This window comes from Pristiophorus japonicus, chromosome 9 (assembly GCF_044704955.1).
Source record: "Pristiophorus japonicus isolate sPriJap1 chromosome 9, sPriJap1.hap1, whole genome shotgun sequence".
Taxonomy (NCBI): domain Eukaryota; kingdom Metazoa; phylum Chordata; class Chondrichthyes; family Pristiophoridae; genus Pristiophorus; species Pristiophorus japonicus.
The window spans coordinates 27,145,527-27,167,308 of NC_091985.1; the positions used below are offsets into that span (position 1 = coordinate 27,145,527).

Below are 21,782 nucleotides of genomic sequence, written 5' to 3' on the forward strand. Positions count from 1 at the left end.
TGTCTCATCAAGAATTTGGCAGTTTTAGTTCCAGCGACCCAGGTATAATCTACCCCCCTCTGCCACCCTCAACACGTATCCAGATCCCAAACACGAGAAGTCATGTAAAAAAGGTTTCCCTCCACCTGCATATCTTCAGCATCACATCAGCCGAGATAAATCAGAGTGTGCCGATCGTGGTCACCTTGAAAGGGGCAAGGACAGATAGTAAAGCTGGAGGCCGGATTGGCTGTCAGCCTTTGAGAAACCTCTCTGACCCTTTACTTACATTGGCCTACAAAATGCTTACTTACTGTGGTTGTAAAGTCATTTGCTTTATGTGAAGTGCTTCGAAATGTTTGAGATACAAGATATGGTGCTATATTGATGAAAGTCTTCTTATTCCTAATGCATCAATGCCATTTTGAAAGTAGGGTACCCAAAACTGAACACATATGTCAAATGCCCTTGAGATGTTTTAGAATATTCAACACATTCATTATTTTCTACTTCTCAGGTATGGAGTCTGTATTTGTGGAGCTCCCAAGATAGCAACTGCAACCTGACCTTTTTGTGATGAATCTTCATCGAATCCGACCTGAGCCTTCAGTCACAAGTCAACGTTGCAGATTCCAGTTTTTGGTACAGGCAGATGCCTGGGCCAGTGGTTGCAAACTCATCTCCGAGCCAGAAGATCATGGGTTCAGGACCCACTCCAATGATTTCAGCACATAATCTAAGCTGACAAGAGGGAATGCTGCATTGTCAAAGGTGCCGTCATTCAGATGAGACATGAAACCAAAGCTCCATCTGCTTGTTCGGGTGAGGTGGACTTAAAAGGTCCCACAGCATTATGCAGAGACATTAGGGAAATCGCTCTCGGTGCCGTAGTCAAACATTGATCCCTCAACCAAGATTAACAACAGAGATTACCTCATCATTGTTCGTGGAACCTTACTGTGCACAAGTTTGACTGCCATGGTTTGCCTACAGAAGGACAGTGAGTGCACTTCTCACATAACTTCCTGGCAGCGAAGTGTTTGAGAACATCCTGAGGATACGAAAGGCACTCTATAAAAATGCAAGTTCTTTGAGGACGAAATTAAGTAACACCCCATTTGGGAGCGGTAACTGAGGCATCGAAACATAGACATAGAAAATCGGTGCAGGAGTAGGCCATTCAATGAGTTCATGGCTGAACATGCAACTTCAGTACCCCCTTCCTGCTTTCTCGCCATACCCCTTGATCCCCCGAGTAGTAAGGACTTCATCTAACTCCCTTTTGAATATATTTAGTGAATTGGCCTCAACTACCTTCTGTGGTAGAGAATTCCACAGGTTTACCACTCTCTGGGTGAAGAAGTTTCTCCTCATCTCGGTCCTAAATGGCTTACCCCTTATCCTTAGACTGTGACCCCTGGTTCTGGACTTCCCCTTTATTTGCGTGTCATCTTTGCGCAGGGGCCATGCTAATCTTCTCTGTATCGTTCCAATTTTAGTATATGTGCTGCCGAAGCCTGGTGCGTAAGTCTGACCTCGCCGCGAAATTGGAGGAACTGAACAATGTCGGGCGCTCCACTTCCTTTCGGGGGCGAGACCAGGACACTAAGCATGGGAATTTTCCAGCGCTACCCGGAACGCTGCCTAGTGTTGGCGGGAAACCAGGGGGACAAATTCGCATCATTTGCACCACTCGTTAAGAGTCCCTGGGGGCGCAAATGATTTCTCACCTGGCGCGTGGGGCCGCTACCACCTTCCACTGGGAGTTAGCGGCGGCACAAACCGGCAGCGTCCCGCTCCCGCCAATAGCGCCCCGGGCTGCTGCGCCTCACCGTTTTGGAGAGGGCCGATGCGGGCTTTGCAGTGGGACGAGGGACCATCACTGGGGAGGCGTGGTGCCAAGGCAGCAGCCTGCACAGAAGTGTGCCGAGTTGCAATCGCGGCACGAACCCCGTGAATTTGCCAATGCAAGGCTGAGAGCAGTAAGTGGGCCACTGAAAAGAAAAATGGCGCCATGCACCTAGCCTTTAATTTTCATCCCCCATGAGCAAAGTGAGGCCCGGTATATACAGTATGCAGTGTTGTTACATGAAGGTTACAGTTACATGAAGGTTACATACATGACATCACGTCCCCCACCTCCCCCCCCCAAACGTCTTATGGGGTCAAAGATTAAGTCTTTCAGGTGGTCGACGCTCTCTCGTGGAGCGCCGCAGTTGGGGCTCTGGTTGTTGAGCCTTGGCATGCGTCTCTATCACCTGTGGTGATTCCAGCTTATCCGGGCTGGCCGCAGGGACTGTGCATGCTGCTAATATTCTTGTTGCTCGTCCACTGGCGGTGGTGTGGGCAGCATCTCATGATCTTCCTCAGGTTCCTCAGTGTCCATGCTGAACCTTTTTTTTTTTTACTTGGTCCAGATGCTTGCGGCATATCTGTTCATTGTTAAGTCTGACCACTATGACCCTATTCCCCTCTTTGCCAATTACAGTACTCTCAAGCCACTTGGGCCCCAAAGCGTGATTAAGAATAAATACAGGGTCATCGATTTCTATACATCTCCCCTTTGAGTTACGGTCATGGCACTCATTTTTGGACTGGTGCTTGCCCTCAACAATGTCTGATAGGACTGGATGAATGAGGGACAGCCGAGTTTTGAGTGTACGTTTCATGAGTAGTTCCGCGGGCGGGCCTCCTGTGAGCGAATGCGGTCGGGACCTATAGACCAGCAGGAGGCGCGATAGGTGGCATTGAAGGGAGGGTCCTTGAATCCGGAGCATGCTTTATTTTATGGTTTGGACCGCACGTTCCGCCTGGCCATTGGAAGCCGGCTTGAACGGTGCCGTCCTGACATGTTTGATGCCATTACCCGACATGAACTCCCGGAATTCATAGCTAGTGAAACATGGGCCGTTGTCGCTAACCAGGATGTCCGGCAAGCCGTGGGTCGCAAAGACCGCACGCAGACTCTCCACAGTGGTGGATGTCGTGCACGAATTCAATATGATGCACTCGATCCATTTCGAGTTCGCATCAACAATAAGGAACATTTTTCCCATGAACGGGCCCGCGTAGTCGACATGAATACATGACCATGGCCTAGTGGGCCAGGGCCACGGGCTGAGTGGGGCTTCCCTGGGGGCATTGCCCAGCTGGGCACACGTCGTGCACCTGCGAACACAGTGTTCCAGGTCTGAGTCAATTCCCGGCCACCATACATGTTACCGGGCAATGGCCTTCATTAGCACGATGCCTGGGTGCTCGCTGTGGAGTTCCCTGATGAATGCTTCCCTGCCCCTCTGGGGCATGACTACCCGGCTGCCCCATAGTAGGCAGTCGGCTTGGATGGAGAGATTTTCCATCCGTCTGTGAAACGGTTTGACCTTCGAGGCATGCTCCGTGTGCGGGCGCCCAATCCCCAGTCAGGACACATTTCTTAATCAAGGATAGGAGGGGATCGCTGTTGGTCCAGATTTTGATCTGGCGGGCTATGATGAGGGAGCCTGCGATGTCAAAGGCATCAACGGCCATGACCATCTCAGCGCTTTGCTCCACTGCCCCCTCAATGGTGGCCAGTGGAAGCCTGCTGAGCGTGTCAGCGCAATTTTCGGTGCCTGGCCGGTGCCGCATGGTGTAGTCATACGCAGCCAGCGTGAGAGCCCATCGCTGCATGCGAGCTGACGCATTGGCATTGACAGCTTTGCTGTCTGACAACAGGGATGTTAACGGCTTGTGGTCCATTTCTAACTCAAACCTTCTGCCAAAAAGGTACTGGTGCATCTTTTTCACCCCGTAGACACATGTGAATGCTTCCTTTTCAACCATCCCATATCCCCATTCTGCTTGGAGGCATAAGCCACAGGTTGGAGTTGGCCCTCATCATTACTCTGCTGCAACACGCACCGAACCCCATAGGATGATGATGCATCACATGTCAAAACCAATTTCTTACAGGGGTTGCACAGGGTCAACAGCTTATTAGAACAAAGAAGGTTCCGCGCCCGATTGAAAGCCTGTTCCTGACAGTCCCCCCAAAACCAATCGCAACCCTTACGCAGGAGCATGTGTAGCGGCTCCAACAATGTGCTTAAGTTCGGCAGAAAGTTCCCGAAATAGTTCAAGAGTCCCAGAAATGAACGTAACTCCGATGTGTTGCCGGGCCTGGGCGCACGATGAATCGCCTCAGTTTTGGATTCGGTAGGCCGGATCCCGTCTGCGGCAACTCTCCTGCCCAAAAACACGACCTCTGGGGCCAAAAACACACACTTGGACTTCTTTAGTCGCAGGCCTACTTGGTCCAGTCGGCGTAGCACCTCCTCCAAGTTGTGGAGGTGTTCCTCGGTTTTTCGACCTGTGATAAGGAAGTCGTCCTGAAATACGATTGTTCCAGGGATGGATTTGAGCAGGCTTTCCATGTTCCTTTGAAAGATAGTGGCCGCTGATCGAATGCCAAATGGACATCTGTTGTAGACAAACAGCCCCTTGTGTGTGGTGATGGTGGTCAGTAGCTTGGATTCTTTGGCCAGTTCCTGGGTCATGTATGCTGAAGTGAGGTCCAACTTGGTGAACAGTTTGCCGCCTGCCAGCGTGGCAAAAAGATCCTCCGCTCTCGGAAGCGGGTACTGGTCTTGTAGTGACACTCGATTGATAGTGGCCTTGTAGTCGCCACAGATCCTGACCGAGCCATCCGTTTTTAGGACAGGGACGATGAGGCTTGCCGAGTCACTGAATTTAACGGGCGAAATTATGCCCTCTCTTAGCAACCTGTCCAACTCACTCTCAATTTTCTCCCACATCACATACGGCACAGCTCTGGCTTTGTGGGGCACTGGTCTGGCGTCCGGGGTGATGCGTTTCACTATTTTGGTACCCTTGAAAGTCCCGACACCAGGTTGAAATCGTGACTCAAATTTCTGTAGGACCTGTGAGCATGAACTTCGCTCCACAGATGAAATGGCATGCACATCCCCCCATTTCCAGTTCATCTCGGCTAGCCAGCTCCTCCCCAAAAGCGCGGGACCATTTCCCGGGACAATCCAGAGTGGCAGCCGATTCTCTGATCCATTATGTGTGACCACCAACATTGCACTGCCTAGCACTGGGATGATCTCTTTGGTGTACGTCCGTAATTGCGTGTCAATGTGTTCTAATTTGGGTTTGCTAGCTCTGAGTGGCCATAGTTTCTCGAATTGTTGGACACTCATAACTGACTGGCTGGCCCCTGTGTCCAACTCCATGCGTACCGGGATGTCGTTTAGCAGGACTTTCATCATCATAGGTGGCGTTTTGGTATATGAGCTGTGGATGTTTGCCACATGAACCCGCTGAACTTCAGCGTCCATTGCTTTGTCCCAAGCATCAACCTGCCTTGCAGACCTCTCTTCTGGTTCATCTGCCTCGTAGATTAGCCTCGCTGCGGACTTCCTGCACATTCTGGCTAAATGTCCACTGAAGTTACAATTTCTACAGATAAATTGTTGAAACCGACAGATTTTTGCAGCATGTCTGCTCCCGCACCTCCAGCATGAGCTGAGATTGTTGTGAACAAAAGGGCTGTTACCAGGCATTCCACTCTGATTGTCACTTTGATTACTCTTGAGCACTCTGTTAGTCGGTGTCAATGGCCCCATCCCGGGACGCATTGTCCACTGTGATGGCGTAAATGTCCATTCAACCTGCCATTGTCTCTGTTGAGGACCCACTCTAGAGTCTGTTACTGCCTGGGTGGTGTCAAATGCCCTTGCCTGCCTGCGGGGTTCTGAGTCGCGTTTACAATGTTAACTCCCTGCTTCATCGTCACGTCGGAAGCAGAGTTGCGCGCATATATTATCTTGGTTTCCTCTTCCTCCTCCTCATGAAGGTCTGAGCCATCAACGCCGCCGCTTCCAAGGTCAAGTCCTTGGTCTCAATTAGCTTTCTGAAAATCCCAGCATGACCAATGCCCTCAATAAAGAAATCCCTTAACATCTCCCCCCTGCAGGCGTCTGTGAACTTACAGAGGCTGGCCAAGCGCCGAAGGTCCGCAACGAAGTCCGGTATGCTCTGTCCTTCCCGACGTCGGTGTGTATAGAATCGGTGTCGGGCCATGTGTATACTGCTCGCCGGTTTGAGGTGCTCACCGATCAGTTTGCTGAGCTCTTCAAAGGTTTTGTCCGCCGGCTTCTCGGGTGCGAGCAGGTCTTTCATCAGCGCGTACGTCTTAGGTCCACAGCTGGTCAGTAGATGCGCCCTTCGCTTGTCAGCCGCTGCATCTCCCAGCCAGTCCTTCGTGACAAAACTCTGCTGGAGCCTCTCAACGAAATCGTCCTAGTCCTCACCAACACAGTACCGTTCCTCTGTGCTACCGGTGGCCATTCTCGTGAAACGTTGATTCCCATTTCTCATCGCCAAAAGAAATGTCCTTACACATTACTATAAATTCACACGAGGCACATTCTGCAGACACGGTCACTCTGTGACCTGAACCTTTATTCACAGGACCAAGAAGTGATGACCCTGCGTGGGACCTCCCTTTATATACCTGGATGACCAGGTGAGGAGTGTCTCCCATAAGTTCACCCCCTGTGGTCAAGGTGTGCATTTCTTAGGTGTATACAGTATGCAGTGTTGTTACATGAAGGTTACAGTTACATGAAGGTTACATACATGACACCAAGAGCATCATATTTCTGTGCGCAAAGGACAAATGATTTATTTACTGACCCGAGGGCACAAAATACAAAAATGTATTGGTTCTCGAAGATTAACATCCACTGCCGGAAATAAATCTCTTCAGCCCAATTGCATGGATTTCCTACACGTTTGATCAATAAGGGCTCCTCATGGATACTGCAATGAGTTACTGAGTTGTATAACATCACGCAGGGGATTTATTGGCACCTGAAAGCTGTTTTGCCACAACTCAGGATGAAGTAGGTATTGCGGCGTTTGGGTGGATGTGCGAGGGACATTTCTGCAGCAACTCACCGTTTATTAAGAAATCAATGGATTAAAAATTGAAAATTCGAGTTTATTTTTTCCTCCAAAACAATTTGCTTTCAGACATGTATGGTGAAGGTGACTGAACCTGTGGTCTCAGTCCTTGAGAATACTCCTGTACTACATCGGAGAGGGATTGCACCCACAGTGTCAACACGTAAAGAGTGATCCCTGTGTTTTCTCTCCACCTCCCTCACCAGCTCATGTTCACCTTACAACCCGACTGTACATAATGAACAAACCGTTTAAAATTTGGGATCCATTTAGAGGGGGGGGGGGGCCTCGGACATTCCAGCCCAATCTGTACACATGCACTGTTCTGCCAGAGTTGTTGGATGAAATGATGGAGGAAATGTGGCAGCCAAACTGGGCATAACAAGCTCCCACAAACAGCAATTGATAATGACCAAATAATGTTTTTTTTTAGTAATGTTGGTTGAGGTACAAATGTTGGCCAGGAGAACTGGCCTGTTCTTCTTCAAAGAAATCTCATGGGATCTTTTACATGCACCTGAGATGGCAGACGAGGCCTCGGTTTAACACCTCATCTGAAAGATGGCATTGTCCGTCAATGCAGTGTTAGCTCTGTACTGCACTGGAGTGTCAGCCTAGAATTTGTGCTCAAATCTCTGAAGTGAGACTTGAACCCACAACCTTCTGACTGAGAGGCGAGAGTGCTTCCCACTGAGCCATGGCTGACACCTCTGCTATATTGCCAATAGAATACCCCTTGTTAGACCGGGGCTGTGGCTGTGACATACTCCTGCTTGTCGAGCATCAATCATTAGTAGCTTTCTCCGCTCATTATCAGGATGCCCATACTGTATGATTATCCGCACCAATGATTTATGATGTCTCTCAACAACCAGCGACCAGCCAACGGGAATTTAGAGACTAACAGGAGAAGCAGTGGCAATTCAGTTCAACAGCACATTACTAACTGAAAGCTGTTAAAATCCATTGGTATCACATTACAAACTGTTCAAATGAATCAGCTTACTGCATATAAATGTTAATGAATTGCTGCCTTTATCATCTGCAAGACACTTTGCGGAGTGTCACAATTCATCAAGTCACCATCACATTTAATTTTTTTTGCATGCACATTGCATATGATATGCAAAGAGCACAGGGGCCGAAATCGCCCCTTTTTAGAAACATAGAAACATAAAAATTAGGTGCAGGAGTAGGCCATTCGGTGCTTTGAGCCTGCACCACCATTCAATAAGATCACGGCTGATCATTCAACCTCAGTACCGCTTTCCTGCTTTCTCTCCATACCCCTTGATCCCTTTAGCCATGAGGCCATATCTAACTTCCTCTTGAATGTATCTAACGAACTGGCCTCAACAACTTTCTGCGGTAGAGAATTCCACAGGTTAACCACTCTCTGAGTGAAGAAGTTTCTCCTCATCTCGCTCCTAAATGGCTTACCCCTTATTCTTAGACTGTGACCCCTGGTTCTGGAACTCCCCAGCAACGGGAACATTCTTCCGGCCTCTAACCTGTCCAATCCCGTCAGAATTTTATATGTTTCTATGAGATTCCCTCTCATTCTTCTAAACTCCAGTGGACACAAGCCCAGTTGATCCAGTCTCTCCTCACATGTCAGTCCTGCCATCCCAGGAATCAATCTGGTGAACCTTCGCTGTATTACTGAAGTTGAATGTTCAGCCATGAACTCATTGAATGGCGGTGCAGGCTAGAAGGGCCGAATGGCCTACTCCTGCACCTATTTTCTATGTTTCTATGTTAATAGCAAGAAAGTCCTTCCTCAGATTAGGAGACCAAAACTGAACACAATATTCCAGGTGAGGCCTCACCAAGGCCCTGTACAACTGCAGTAAGACCTCCCTGCTCCTATACTCAAAACCCCTAGCTATGAAGGCCAACATGCCATTTGCCTTCTTCACCGCCTGCTGTACCTGCATGCCAAACTTCAATGACTGATGTACCAATACACCCAGGTCTCGTTGCATCTCCCCTTTTCCTAATCTGCCGCCATTCAGATAATATTCTGCCTTTGTGTTTTTGCCACCAAAGTGGATAACCTCACATTTATCCACATTATACTGCATCTGCCATGCATTTGTCCACTCACCTAACCTGTCCAAGTCACCCTGCAGCCTCTTAGCATCCTCCTCACAGCTCACACCGCCACCCAGCTTAGTGTCATCTGTAAACTTGGCCTCGTTGCCGCCTCCCAGGGAGTGCTAATGGCGTAATGGCATTTTCGCCCAGTGGAGGGCCTCTGGGGAAATTGCTTTATGTGGTTTTGGGGGCACTGTCCTGGCAACGCTGCACCCAGGCCGGCACGCAACCAGCGATGACATCATCACCATGCGCGCCGACCCCTCACCGCCCCACGCAGACCACTTTGCGCCCCATGGCGGACATTGCCCAGCAGGCTGCTAAGCTGGCGAACAACCGCTACCGGGGCACCCTTTAAAGGAGAGGCCATTTTTATTTGTCGGTCAACTCTTGCGTCGTCTTGACAAGAGCAGCCCGAGCATTGAACGGCCCGCCATAATGCAGCCATTTTGGGTGCCAGGCTGCTGGCCCAGTCAATCGCCTCCCTGGTGGCCCAGTTGCTGGCCACTAAATGGCCTGCAGCGTGTGCAGTGGTCCTCACCTTTAATTGAGGCGGAGGAGCATTATAGCACTGGCCTCTTCCACGCGGTGCTGAACTCAGTGCAGTGCTGCTGTCCCGGGAGCACCCCTCTAAGGAAGCAGAGCGCCAGAGACAATGCTCCGCTTTCTTCGAGGGGCGCACGGCACAATTCCGAGTTGGAGGCGGGACCTCTGGGGCTGGTGCAGGAAATCCCGGTTGTGGAAGGTTACCGCCCCCAATCGGGGCAAAGGGCAATTTCGGGGTCACAGTCCGTAAACTTGAATCCATTAAAAGCCGAGAGGGGTGCTAACAGGCCAGTAAGTGCTTGCTGCCCGAGTGCCGCGCTTTTAGTGCCTGCTGAAAACTTCACTGGTGATTTAGCGGCAGCGCTATCAGTTAGCACACTCTAGCGCCACCCACTTGGGGACGTCATGAGTGTGCAACGACATGCTAGCGCCGCGATCCCAAACTTCATTCCTTCCGCCTGCCATAGCGCCTGGCATTGTCACCGATAGAGAGAGCAGGCGTTCTGTGGAATGTACCGGGCGATATTATAAAGCAGGAGCAAATGAGTGGTCAGTGTAAAATCTTTTAACATTGCTGTGATTCTGTGAGGTCTGACATATTGCTGCTGATGTTTCCAATGCTCCCTTCAACTTTCTCTCATTTTTTGGGTGGTCCAGCTGACCACCCCTTTAGGCATTAGGATCCCGGTTTCCCAGCACCAGAACTTCATTACCCCTGTAATGCTACCACCCCGTAGCGCCCTAAGAGTAGCGTCGAACACTTCCCTTATCATTCCACTCCCCTCTTGAGGCACTAATAGTGAATATCCCGGTTGGAGGCGGTAAACATCGTCCGGCACTAAAATTAGCGCCCAGGCAGTGTCACTGCCTCAAACCGGGCTATAACGAATTTTTAGCCCCAAAAGTTTAAAACTAGGAACATTTATATAGCGCCTTTAATGTAGTAAAAAGTCCCAAGGTGCTTCACAGGAGTGACACAGAGGTATTAGGACAGGTTGGTCAAAGAGGTAGGTTTTAAATAGCGTTTTAAAGGAGGGAGGGAGGGACAGAGAGATTGAGGGAGGGAATTCCAGAGCTTAGAGCTTAGACAGAATGGAGTTGTCGCTCTGGCTTCCTGCCTCTCTTCCGCTGTTTTGTCCGCACTCCGGGCGGACCTGGAGAAGGACCACGCCATGTCCCCTGGGTACACTCCGCCGGAGAATGTCCGCGACCAGCGTGTAGCGGATGCCCAGAATGACACTGTCTTTTAGTCTGCGAAGTCTCCTTCTTCATTACAACACAACAACAACTTGTACTTATAGAGCACCTTTAACGTTGTAAAACATCCCAAGGTGCTTCACAGGAAAAGAAAGAAAAGACTGGCATTTATATGGCATCTTGCATGACCGCCAGACTTCTCAAGTGCTTTACAGTCAATGAAGCACTTTTTGGAGTGTAGTCACTTGTAATGTAGGAAACGCGTCGGTCAATATGCGCACAGCAAGCTCCCACAAACAGCAATGTGATAATGACCAGATAATGTTTTTTGTTATGTTGATTGAGGGATAAACATTGGCCAGGTCACCGGGAATAACTCCCCTAACCTTCTTCGAAATAGTGCCGCAGGATCTTTTACGTCCACCTGGGGTAGCAGACGGGGCCTCGGTTTAACGTCTCATCCGAAAGGTGGCATCTCCGACAGTGCAGCACTGCCTCAGCGCTGCACTGGAGTATCAGCCTAGATCAGTCCATGGAGTGGAACTTGACCCACAACCTTCTGACCGACAGGCGAGTGTGCTACTCACTGAGCCATGGCTGACACTGTTGTAAGGTGTGTTATAGGTCAAAAAAATTGAAACCGAGCCACATAACTTAAGTTCTGTTATTAGTATTAGGGATACTTTTACTTAATTGTTTTTTTTATTTTAAATTGAGATCACTAGAGCAACCCTGTATTGCATCTTTGAACGTTGGATTATAAAAAGCAAATGTTATTAAACTGTCCAAGTCAGCATGGATTTATGAAAGGGAAATCATGCTTGACAAATCTTCTGGAATTTTTTGAGGATGTAACTAGTAGAGTGGACAAGGGAGAACCAGTGGATGTGGTGTATTTGGACTTTCAAAAGGCTTTTGTCAAGGTCCCACCCAAGAGATTGGTGTGCAAAAGCAAAGCACATGATATTGGGGGTAATGTACTGACGTGGATAGAGAACTGGTTGGCAGACAGGAAGCAGAGAGTCGGGATAAACGGGTCCTTTTCAGAATGGCAGGCAATGACTAGTGGGGTGCCGCAGGGCTCAGTGCTGGGACCCCAGCTCTTTACAATATACATTAATGATTTAGATGAAGGAATTGAGTGCAATATCTCCAAGTTTGCAGATGACACTAAACTGGGTGGCGGTGTGAGCTATGAGGAGGACGCTAAGAGGCTGCAGGGTGACTTGGACAAGTTGGGTGAGTGGGTAAATACATGGCAGATGCAGTATAATGTGGATAAATGTGAGGTTATCCACTTTGGGGGCAAAAACAGCAAGACAGAATATTATCTGAATGGTGGCAGATTAGGAAAAGGGAAGGTGCAACGAGACCTGGGTGTCATGGTTCATCAGTCATTGAAAGTTGGCATGCAAATACAGCAGGTGGTGAAGAAGGAAAATGGCCTTGATAGCTAGGGGATTTGAGTATCGGAGCAGGGAGATCTTACTGCAGTTGTACAGGGCCTTGGTGAGGCCTCACCTGGAATATTGTGTTCAGTTTTGGTCTCCTAATCTGAGGAAGGACGTTCTTGCTATTGAGGGAGTGCAGCGAAGGTTCACCAGACTGATTCCCGGGATGGCAGGACTGACATATGCGGAGAGACTGGACCAATGGGCCTTTATACACTGGAGTTTAGAAGGATGAGAGGGGATCTCATAGAAACATATAAGATTCTGACGAGACTCTACAGGTTAGATGCGGGAAGAATGTTCCCGATGTTGGGGAAGTCCAGAACCAGGGGACACAGTCTTAGGATAAGGGGTAGGCCATTTAGGACTGAGATGAGGAGAAACTTCTTCACTCAGAGAGTTGTTAACCTGTGGAATTCCCGACCGCAGAGAGTTGTTGATGCCAGTTCATTGGATATATTCAAGAGGGAGTTAGATATGGCCCTTACGGCTAAAGGGATCAAGGGGTATGGAGAGAAAGCAGGAAAGGAGTACTGAGGTGAATGATCAGCCATGATCTTATTGAATGGTGGTGCAGGCTCGAAGGGCCGAATGGCCTACTCCTGCACCTATTTTCTATGTTTCTGTCAAGTCACGAGAACGAAATGGTATTTTGTTTTTTGATTGGATGAGCAATGAAGCAGTAAAATTGCAAGATTGATTTGTGCTGTCCTCAAGATATTTCAGTTTAACCGTACCTGGGTGGGACCAGGATGGTCGATCTGGTCTCCACCTACACTGCTCCCTGAGTTAGCTGCTGGGAGACAACCAACAGCAGCAGCCTGGCCATCGATCCACAACCTGTCTTGTGTTATACTGTTTACTCCGCTCTAGTTTTAAAAAATCTGAAACAAGTGGCTTCTGTATTTATAAGTGGACATCTTAAAACTAATCAATTTCTGTTATTAGTGCTCTATGTTGACCAAGATCACTTAGCTCAGATTAACAACCACTTAAAAGGCAAATAAAAGAAAAATGGTGCCAAACTGGATCTGGAACAGTCCCTGGTTACAGTGAATCTCGGAGCAGGAGACAGGCCAAGGATTTATTGGCGCGCCGACAACTAAAGTGGCAGCTAAATTGGGGCCTTGAGCCTCCACAGCAAATGCACTTTTGCACCAGAACATTGCTTGAAGCCCAGGTGGGCACGCAGCTTACTGGGTATATTGGTAGCAATCACGCTTAAGAGAACAGCTTTAACTTTATTTGAAGTACTGCTTGTGCGGCACCAAATGGCGGTTAGAATGTGGAACTCACTACCACATGGAGAAGTTGGGGCAAATCGCGGAGATGCATTTTAAGGGGAAACTAGATAAGTACACAAGGGAGAAAGGAATAGATGGATGTGCTGATAGGGTGAGATGAAATAGGGTGGGAGGAGACTCGTGTGGGGCATAAACACTGGCACAGACCAGTTTTGCTGAATGGCCTGTTTCTGTACTGTAAACTCGATGTAATTCTATGATTCAGAAAGTTATCAACAATGCAATGTGAATAGCACCATCCAGATGTGAAGTGTTTCAAAACCGAATTCTACAGCAGGTATTTTTCAGTTAAATCGATTTAATTTTTGAGAGGTTTTAGGCGTCCAATTATTGAGACGAAATCTTGTTAATTGCAGTTCATAAATTTTTGCTAAACGGGAATCATCTTCTGAAGGATTAATTGGCCAACTTGCATCGCCCTCTCTCATTTGTTTATTAACAGGACAACAATGATAGAAATCACGTGAAAGGACATCATCAGACCTCTGAGCATGATACTGGAGCAAAGAGACACAGTTCATCACATGGTGAATCACCTTCAACAAAGAGAAATCTTCGCTGAACACTTTCATGAACTTTTGATAGTTCCTCATCCACTTTCACCTCATCCACCACAAAGTCGAGAAAACCTTGACCACAATGATCACCACAAATCATTGTCACTGATTCTTCAGAGGATGGAGACACACAATATTTTGGGAATGTTACATTAGCCCGAGCTCTGGTATGGTTCGGAATCTACCCCAAGGGGGTCCCGTTGAGACTGTGAAACCAGAGGATGTACTGTCGGGAAGAACCCACCTCTAAGGAGAGCACATTCCAGCGGGAGGGGGAGAAAATGTTTGAATGGTAATTTATAAAATTTTAAAAAATGTACAGCAACTAGACAGCAGATACTGCAGGTTGTCCATTGCGCACTTCCATTACGTGACGAACGCGGGAAAGGACATCCCTTAAAAACAAAACTAAATCTAGTTTCCCTTCCCAATATGTCTTCATACAGACACCCACATACCAAAAAGGCAAAATGAAATGTCTTTGATAATTCTCCTACCTCCAGAACAGGAAGGATACAGACTGCAGCCAAATTCAAAAGATTGAGTAAAATGCTCCTAGTTGCAGTGCCAAACAGTGTTTTACCATCAGCAGCATTTTCTGCAACATTTATTATTGATGAAAGTGGCAATCATAGCTTTACAGAAAATATACTGCCTCCATTAGGCTCCACATAATCTAAAAGCTAACCTTTACTGAGTTCACCAGAAGGTCAGCCATCAGAAAAGGATCTCTCCAATTTGAGTTTTCTTGCTTTATTTTCCTCTCCACAATGCTGCAGAAGCTTCAACAACCTTCAAAGACGCTGGTACACAGGACTTCAGATTCCACGCTCCGATTAGCTGGGGGTGCCAACCCTCGATTTGGTCAGATCACCCGCATGCAACTTTGGAACGCGAAAGTCACGCTGATCTTGTCCCAACTGGCGCCCTGCTATAAGGACGGAGGAAAGCATGAGCCATCACCCACTTCTCCAATCGTATCCCTGTCCAGCATTGTGAAAAGAAGTACTGCGGCCGACAGAGGGAGAATGTGTCTGTCTGCCAATGGCCGCACTCCTGGAATAGATTAAGAACTTTAAATTGACCTGAAGCACAACAGCGAACTTTGAAAATCTATACACACAACTGCCAAAAATGGAGGCATTGTACGCACATCATCTGGTTTTGTAGCAACAGTATCAAAGAGATGTTTACTGGCATCAAATTCAACTCAACATTGGCACAAAAAATAAATAGACTCCATTTGCAAATAGCTCATCTACCACAAAATGGGGGAAAAAATGTTAAACCGGCTTGTAATAGGGCGACCTGGTGCAGCACATTGAGAGTATGCTGCTTTCCTACTCCTCTAGTGCCATCAGCAAGTTTACTTTATATAATATTTAAAAACAGAAAATGCTGGAAATCTCAGCGGGTCAGGCAGCATCTGTGGAGAGAAAAACAGAGTTAACATTTCAGGTCGATGACCTTTGAAGGGTCACAGACCTGAAACGTTAACTCTCTTTTTTTCTCTCCACAGATGCTGCCTGACCCGCTGAGATTTCCAGCGTTTTCTGTTTTTATTTCAGATTCCAGCATTGGCAGTATTTTGCTTTTGTGTTTTGTTGAGCAAGTTTACTTTGTTGTACACCCAGCCTCAGCCGCACTGAAACAATATAAAAGCAGGTGCAGAGCAGCACAATGTGTGTTGAAAACAGGATTTTGTGTTGCGTGGATACTTCGAATAGATCAGAAGGGAAGAATGTCGGCTCCCTATACTCATGTACGCCCCACAATCACTTGGGCACGGAGCCGCTTCGGTCTTACACAAGAACATAACAGGAGCTGGAGTAGGCCATTTGGCCCCTCAAGCCTGCTCCACCATTCAACACGATCATGGCTGAGCTTCTACCTCAACTCCACCTTCCCGCACTATCCCCATATCCCTTAGTTCCCAAAGATTTATCAGCCTCTGACTTGAATATACTCAATGATTGATGATCCACAGCTCTCTGGGGTAGAGAATTCCAAAGATTCACACCCTCTGAGTGAAGAAATTTCTCCTCATCTCAGTCCTAAATGGCCGACCCCTTATTCTGAGACTGTGACCCTGTGTTCTAGATTCCCAAGTAGATCAACTCTCATTCTTCTAATCTCTAGGGAATATAGGCCTACTCTGCTCAATCTCCCCTCATAGGGCAATCCCCTCATCCCAGGAGCCAGTTTAGTGAACCTATGTTGCACTCCCTCTAAGGCAAGTATGTCTTTCCTTAGGGAAGGAGACCAGAACTCTACACAGTACTCCAGGTGTGGTCTCACAAATGCCCTGTATAATTGTAGTAAGACTTCTTTACTCTTATACTCTAATCCCTTTGTAACAAAAGCTAACATACCATTTGCTTTCCTAATTGCTTGCTGTACTTTCATGTTAACTTTCTTTGATTCATGTAAAAGGACACCCCAGTCCCTCGGAATGCAAACATTTCCCGATCTCTCACCATTCAAAATATATTCTGCTTTTTTGTTTTTCCTACCAAAATGGATAAATTTCACACTTCCCTACAATATATTCCATTTGCCATGGTCTTACACACTTCGTCAACTTGTCGCTATCTCTCTGTTCAATAATGGCTTGCTAGCCATGCATTTGCAAGGCATCAAATCTTGGGTGGGGCAGGGGGTGGAGGGGGGTTTGAAGAAAAATAGATAAATGAAAGTCACAGAACGATGCAGCACAGAAGGAGGCCATTCGGTCCATTGTGCCAGTGCCGGCTCTTTGAAAGGGCGATCCAATCAGTCCCACTCCCCCACTCGTTCCCCATCGCCCTGCAAAAATTTCCCCTTCAAGTTCGGGAGTTCAGGAGTCCGAGAGTTCAGTACTCCGAGAGTCGGAAGTTCAGTACTCCGAGAGTGTGAATTCAGGAGTCCGAGAGAGTGAGTTCAGGAGTCCAAAGATCTGGAGGTCGGAGAGAAGCGGGAGGCCCGGAGCTCGGCGAGGAGCGGGAGGCCCGGAGATGGGCGAGGAGCGGGAGGCCCGGAGATGGGCGAGGAGCGGGAGGCCCGGAGATGGGCGAGGAGCGGGAGGCCCGGAGATGGGCGAGGAGCGGGAGGCCCGGAGATGGGCGAGGAGCGGGAGGCCCGGAGATGGGCGAGGAGCGGGAGGCCCGGAGATGGGCGAGGAGCGGGAGGCCCGGAGCTCGGCGAGGAGCGGGAGGCCCGGAGCTCGGCGAGGAACGGGAGGCCCGGAGCTCGGCGAGGAGCGGGAGGCCCGGAGGTCGGTGAGGAGCGGGAGGCCCGGAGCTCGGCGAGGAGCGGGAGGCCCGGAGCTCGGTGAGGAGCGGGAGGCCCGGTGCTCGGCGAGGAGCGGGAGGCCCGGAGCTCGGCGAGGAGCGGGAGGCCCGGAGCTCGGCGAGGAGTTTACTTCTGGTGAGGAGCTCACAGCCCTCGTCTGGGCAGGTAAGTGATTGGCTGGTGATTGATAAGTATCTCTCTTTCTCTTTTATAACTGGTAAGTCTAAATAGAAGGATGGTAGGGCAGCTCAGTCCTGTGGAGTGCATGTCCTGCGGCACGTGGGAAGTCCTAGATGCTTCGCGCAGCCTAGACAACCATGTGTGCAGGAGGTGTCTCCAGCTTCAACTACTCGAGCTCCGTGTTTCGGAGCTTGAGCAGCAACTGGAGTCAATACGATGCATCCACGAGGCTGAGAGCTACTTGGATAGCATGTTTCAGGAGGTGGTCACCCCGCAGCTTAAAAGCATGCAGGTAGAGAGGAAGTGGGTGAACACAAGACGGAGGAAGAATGCTAGGCAGGCAGTGGAGGAGACCCCACCGAGTCCATATCGCTTTCCAACCGATATTCTCTTCTAAGCATCGGTGAGGGTGATGATGCCTCTGGGCAGCCAGAGCCAAGTTCAAGGCACCACGGGTGGCTCAGCTGAACAGGGGGGAGGGACAAAGAATAAAAGACCTGTCGTGGTAGGGGATTCAATAGTTAGGGAAATAGAGAGGCATTTCTGCGGCCATAGACGTGACTCCAGGATGGTATGGTGCCTCCTTATTGCCAGGGTCATGGATGTCACAGAGCGGATGCAGGGCATTCTGGGGGGAATGGGTGAAAAGCTGGAAGTTATGGTCCATATTGGGACCAATGACATAGGTAGAAAGAAGGATGAGGTCCTGCAGGCAGAATTTAGGGAGCTAAGAGAAAAATTAAAGGGTAGGACCTTAAAGGTAGTAATCTCTGGGTTACTACCGGTGCGACGTGCTAATGAGTACAAGAATAGAAGGATAGAGAGGATGAACGTGTGGCTGGAGAGTTGGTGTAGGAGGGAAGGCTTTAAATTCCTGAGGCATTGGAACCGCTTCTGGGACCTGTACAAACCAGACGGGTTACACCTCAACAGCACCGGGACCAATATCCTCATGGGGAGTTTTGCAAGTGCTGTTGGGGAGAGTTTAAACTAGATTTGCAGGGGGATGAGAACCTGAGAACAAATTCAAAAGGAAAGGAAGTAAAGCTGAAATTGGAAAGCAAGAATGTAGAAAGTGAATCTGTAAGACAAGGAGTATCGCAAACAAGGCGGATGAGCTAAGAGCACAGGTAGACACTTGGGAGTATGACATTATAGCCATTACAGAGACATGGTTGAAAGAGGGGCAGGTTTGGCAGCTCAATATTCCTGGTTACAGGATTTTTAGATAGGACAGAGAGGGGGGTAAAAAGAGGGGGGGGGTCATGGTATTGATTTAAGAAACTATTACAGCGGTGAGGAGGGATGATATGTTAGAGGGATCATCAAGTGAGGCTACATGGGTCGAACTGAAAAATAAAAATGGGGCGATCACACTGCTGGGCGTATATTATAGACCCCCAAACAGTGGGAGGGAGATAGAAGAGCAGATATGTAGGCAAATTTCTATGAAGTCCAAAAACCACGGAGCAGTAATAGTAGGGGATTTCAACTATCTTAATATTGATTGGGACAAATATGGTGTGAAGGATATAGAGGGTGCGGAATTCTTAAAATGCATTTAAGAGAACTTTTTTAGTCAGTATGTCACAAGCCCAACACAGGAGGAGGCGGTTCTGGATTTAGTTTTGGGGAATGAAGTCGGGCAGGTGGAAGGGGTATCAGTGGGAGAGCACTTGGGTGCCAGCATCCATAATTCAGTCAGATTCAAGGTAGTTATGGATAAGGATAAGGATAGACCAGAAATAAAAATCCCAAATTGGGGAAAAGCTAACTTTGCTCAGTTGAGAAGTGATTTGGTCACAGTGGGCAGGAAACAGCTACTTGAAGGTAAATCAGTGTCAGAACAGTGGGAGGCATTCAAGGAGAAAATTCGGAGAGCTCAGGCCAAACATGTGCCCTGAAAGAAAAAGGGTGGGAATAACAATTCTAGAGTCCCCTGGATGCCTAGGGACTTACAGGGGAGGATTAAGAAAAAATGGGAAGCTTATGTCATATACTGTCGGCTAAACACTGCAGAATCTTTGGAGGAATATAGAACGTTGAGGTAAAATGAAAAAGGATATTAGGAATGCTAAGAGAGCGCATGAAAAATTCTTGGCAAGTAAAATCAAGGAAAACCCAAAGATGTTCTATAAATATATTAAGAGCAAGAGGATAACTAAAGAAAGGGTAGGGCATGTTAGAGACCAGAAAGGTCACCTGTGAGTGGAGGCGGAAGATGTTGGTATGGTTCTCAATGAATACTTTGCGTCTGTTTTCACAATGGAAGGGGGAAAGGCAGATATGGCTGAGGAGGAGTGTGAAATTCTGGACAAAATAAACATAGTGATTGAGGAGATATTAAAGGGTTTAGCGGCTTTGAAAGTGGATAAGTCCCCGGGCCTGAATAAAATGTATCCCAGGCTGTTGAGCGAAGCAAAAGAGGAAATAGCAGAGGCTTTGACCATCATTTTCCAGTCCTTTTTGGATTCAGGCATGGTGCCGGAGGACTGCTAATGCGGTACCCTTGTTTAAGAAGGGAGAAAGGAATAGGCCAAGTAATTACAGGCTTGTTAGCCTAACCTCAGTGGTGGGAAAATTATTGGGACAGGATATCCTGAAGGACAGGATAAATCTACATTTAGAAAGACAAGGTTTAATCAGGGACAGTCAGCACGGATTTGTTAAGGGAAGATCGTGTTTGACTAACCTGATTACATTTTTCGAGGCTGTAGCCAGGAAGGTTGATGAGTGTAGTGTATGTGCTTTTGATAAGATCCCACATGGCAGACTGGTCACGAAGATAAAAGCCCAAGGCAAAGCGGCAAGTTGGGTCCAAAATTAGCTTAGAGGTAAGAAGCAAAGGGTAACAGTTGATGGATGTTTTTGTGACTGGAAAGTTGTTTCCAGTGGGGTTCCACAGGGCTCAGTACTGGGTCTCTTGCTTTTTGTGGTATACATCAATGATCTGGATTTGAATATAAGGAGTATGATTAAGAAATTTACAGATGACACTAAAATTGCCTGTGATGGGGAAAGTCATGGACTGCAGGAGGATATCAATCTACTGGTCAGGTAGGCAGAACAGTGGCAAATGGAATTTAATTCGGAGAAGTGTGAGGTACTTGTGGAGGGTTAATAAGGAAAGTGAATACACATTAAACGGTAGGCCACTGAGAAATGCAGATGAACAAAGGGACTTTCGAGTGTTTGTCCACAGATCCCTGAAAGTAACAGGCCAGGTGGATAAGGTGGTTAACAAGGCAAACAGAATGCTTGCCTTTATTGGCTGAGGCATTGAATACAAAAGCAGGGAGGTTATGCTTAAATTGTATCATCATAGGCAGTACCTTGGAATCGAGGAAGACTTGCTTCCACTCTTAAAATGAGTCCTTAGGTGGCTGAATAGTACAATACGAGAACCACAGTCCCTGTCACACGTGGGACAGATAGTCATTGAGGGTAAGGGAGGGTGGGACAGGTTTGCCGCACACTCTTTCCACTGCCTGCGCTTGATTTCTGCATGCTCTTGGCGATGAGACCCGAGATGCTCAGCGCCCTCCCGGATGCACTTCTTCCACTTAGGGTGGTCTTTGGCCAGGGACTCCCAGGTGTCAGTGGGGATGTTGTACTTTATCAGGGAGGCTTTGAGGGTGTGTCCTCGTAACGTTTCCACTGACCACCTTTGGCTCGTTTGCCGTGAAGGAGTTCCAAGTAGAGCGCTTGCTTTGGGAATCTCGTGTCTGGCATGTGGACAATATGGCCTGCCCAGCGAAGCTGATCAAGTGTGGTCAGTGCTTCAACGCTGGGGATGTTGGCCTGGTCGAGGTCGATAATGTTGGTGCGTCTGTCCTCCCAGGGGATTTGTAGGATCTTGCAGAGACATCGTTGGTGGCATTTCTCCAGCGACTTGAGGTGTCTACTGTACATGGTCCATGTCTCTGAGCCATACAGGAGGGAAGGTATTACTACAGCCCTCTAGACCATGAGCTTGGTGGCAGATTAGAGTTTCTGGTGTTGAAACACTCTTTTCCGAAGGCAGCCGAAGACTGCACTGGCACATTGGAGGCGGTATAGAATCCCGTCGTCAATGTCTGCTCTTGTTGATAAGAGGCCCCCGAGGTATGGGAAATGGTCCACGTTGTCCAGGGCCGCGCCGTGGATCTTAATGTTTGGGGGGCAGTGCTTTGCGGCGAGGACAGGCTGGTGGAGAACCTTTGTCTTACGGATGTTTAGCATAAGGCCTATGC

General features: G+C 48.3%; 1 protein-coding gene and 1 non-coding gene across 2 annotated transcripts in view; both read right to left on the minus strand.

Moving 5' to 3' along the window:
- smyd3 (SET and MYND domain containing 3) overlaps positions 1-21,782 on the minus strand; it is a 1,321,352-nt gene that overhangs the window by 1,049,978 nt on the left and 249,592 nt on the right. The gene's annotated exons all lie outside the window — the stretch shown is intronic.
- On the minus strand, positions 1,396-1,498 carry LOC139274485 (U6 spliceosomal RNA). The gene has a single exon (XR_011595541.1). It is a non-coding gene; the product is annotated as a U6 spliceosomal RNA (small nuclear RNA).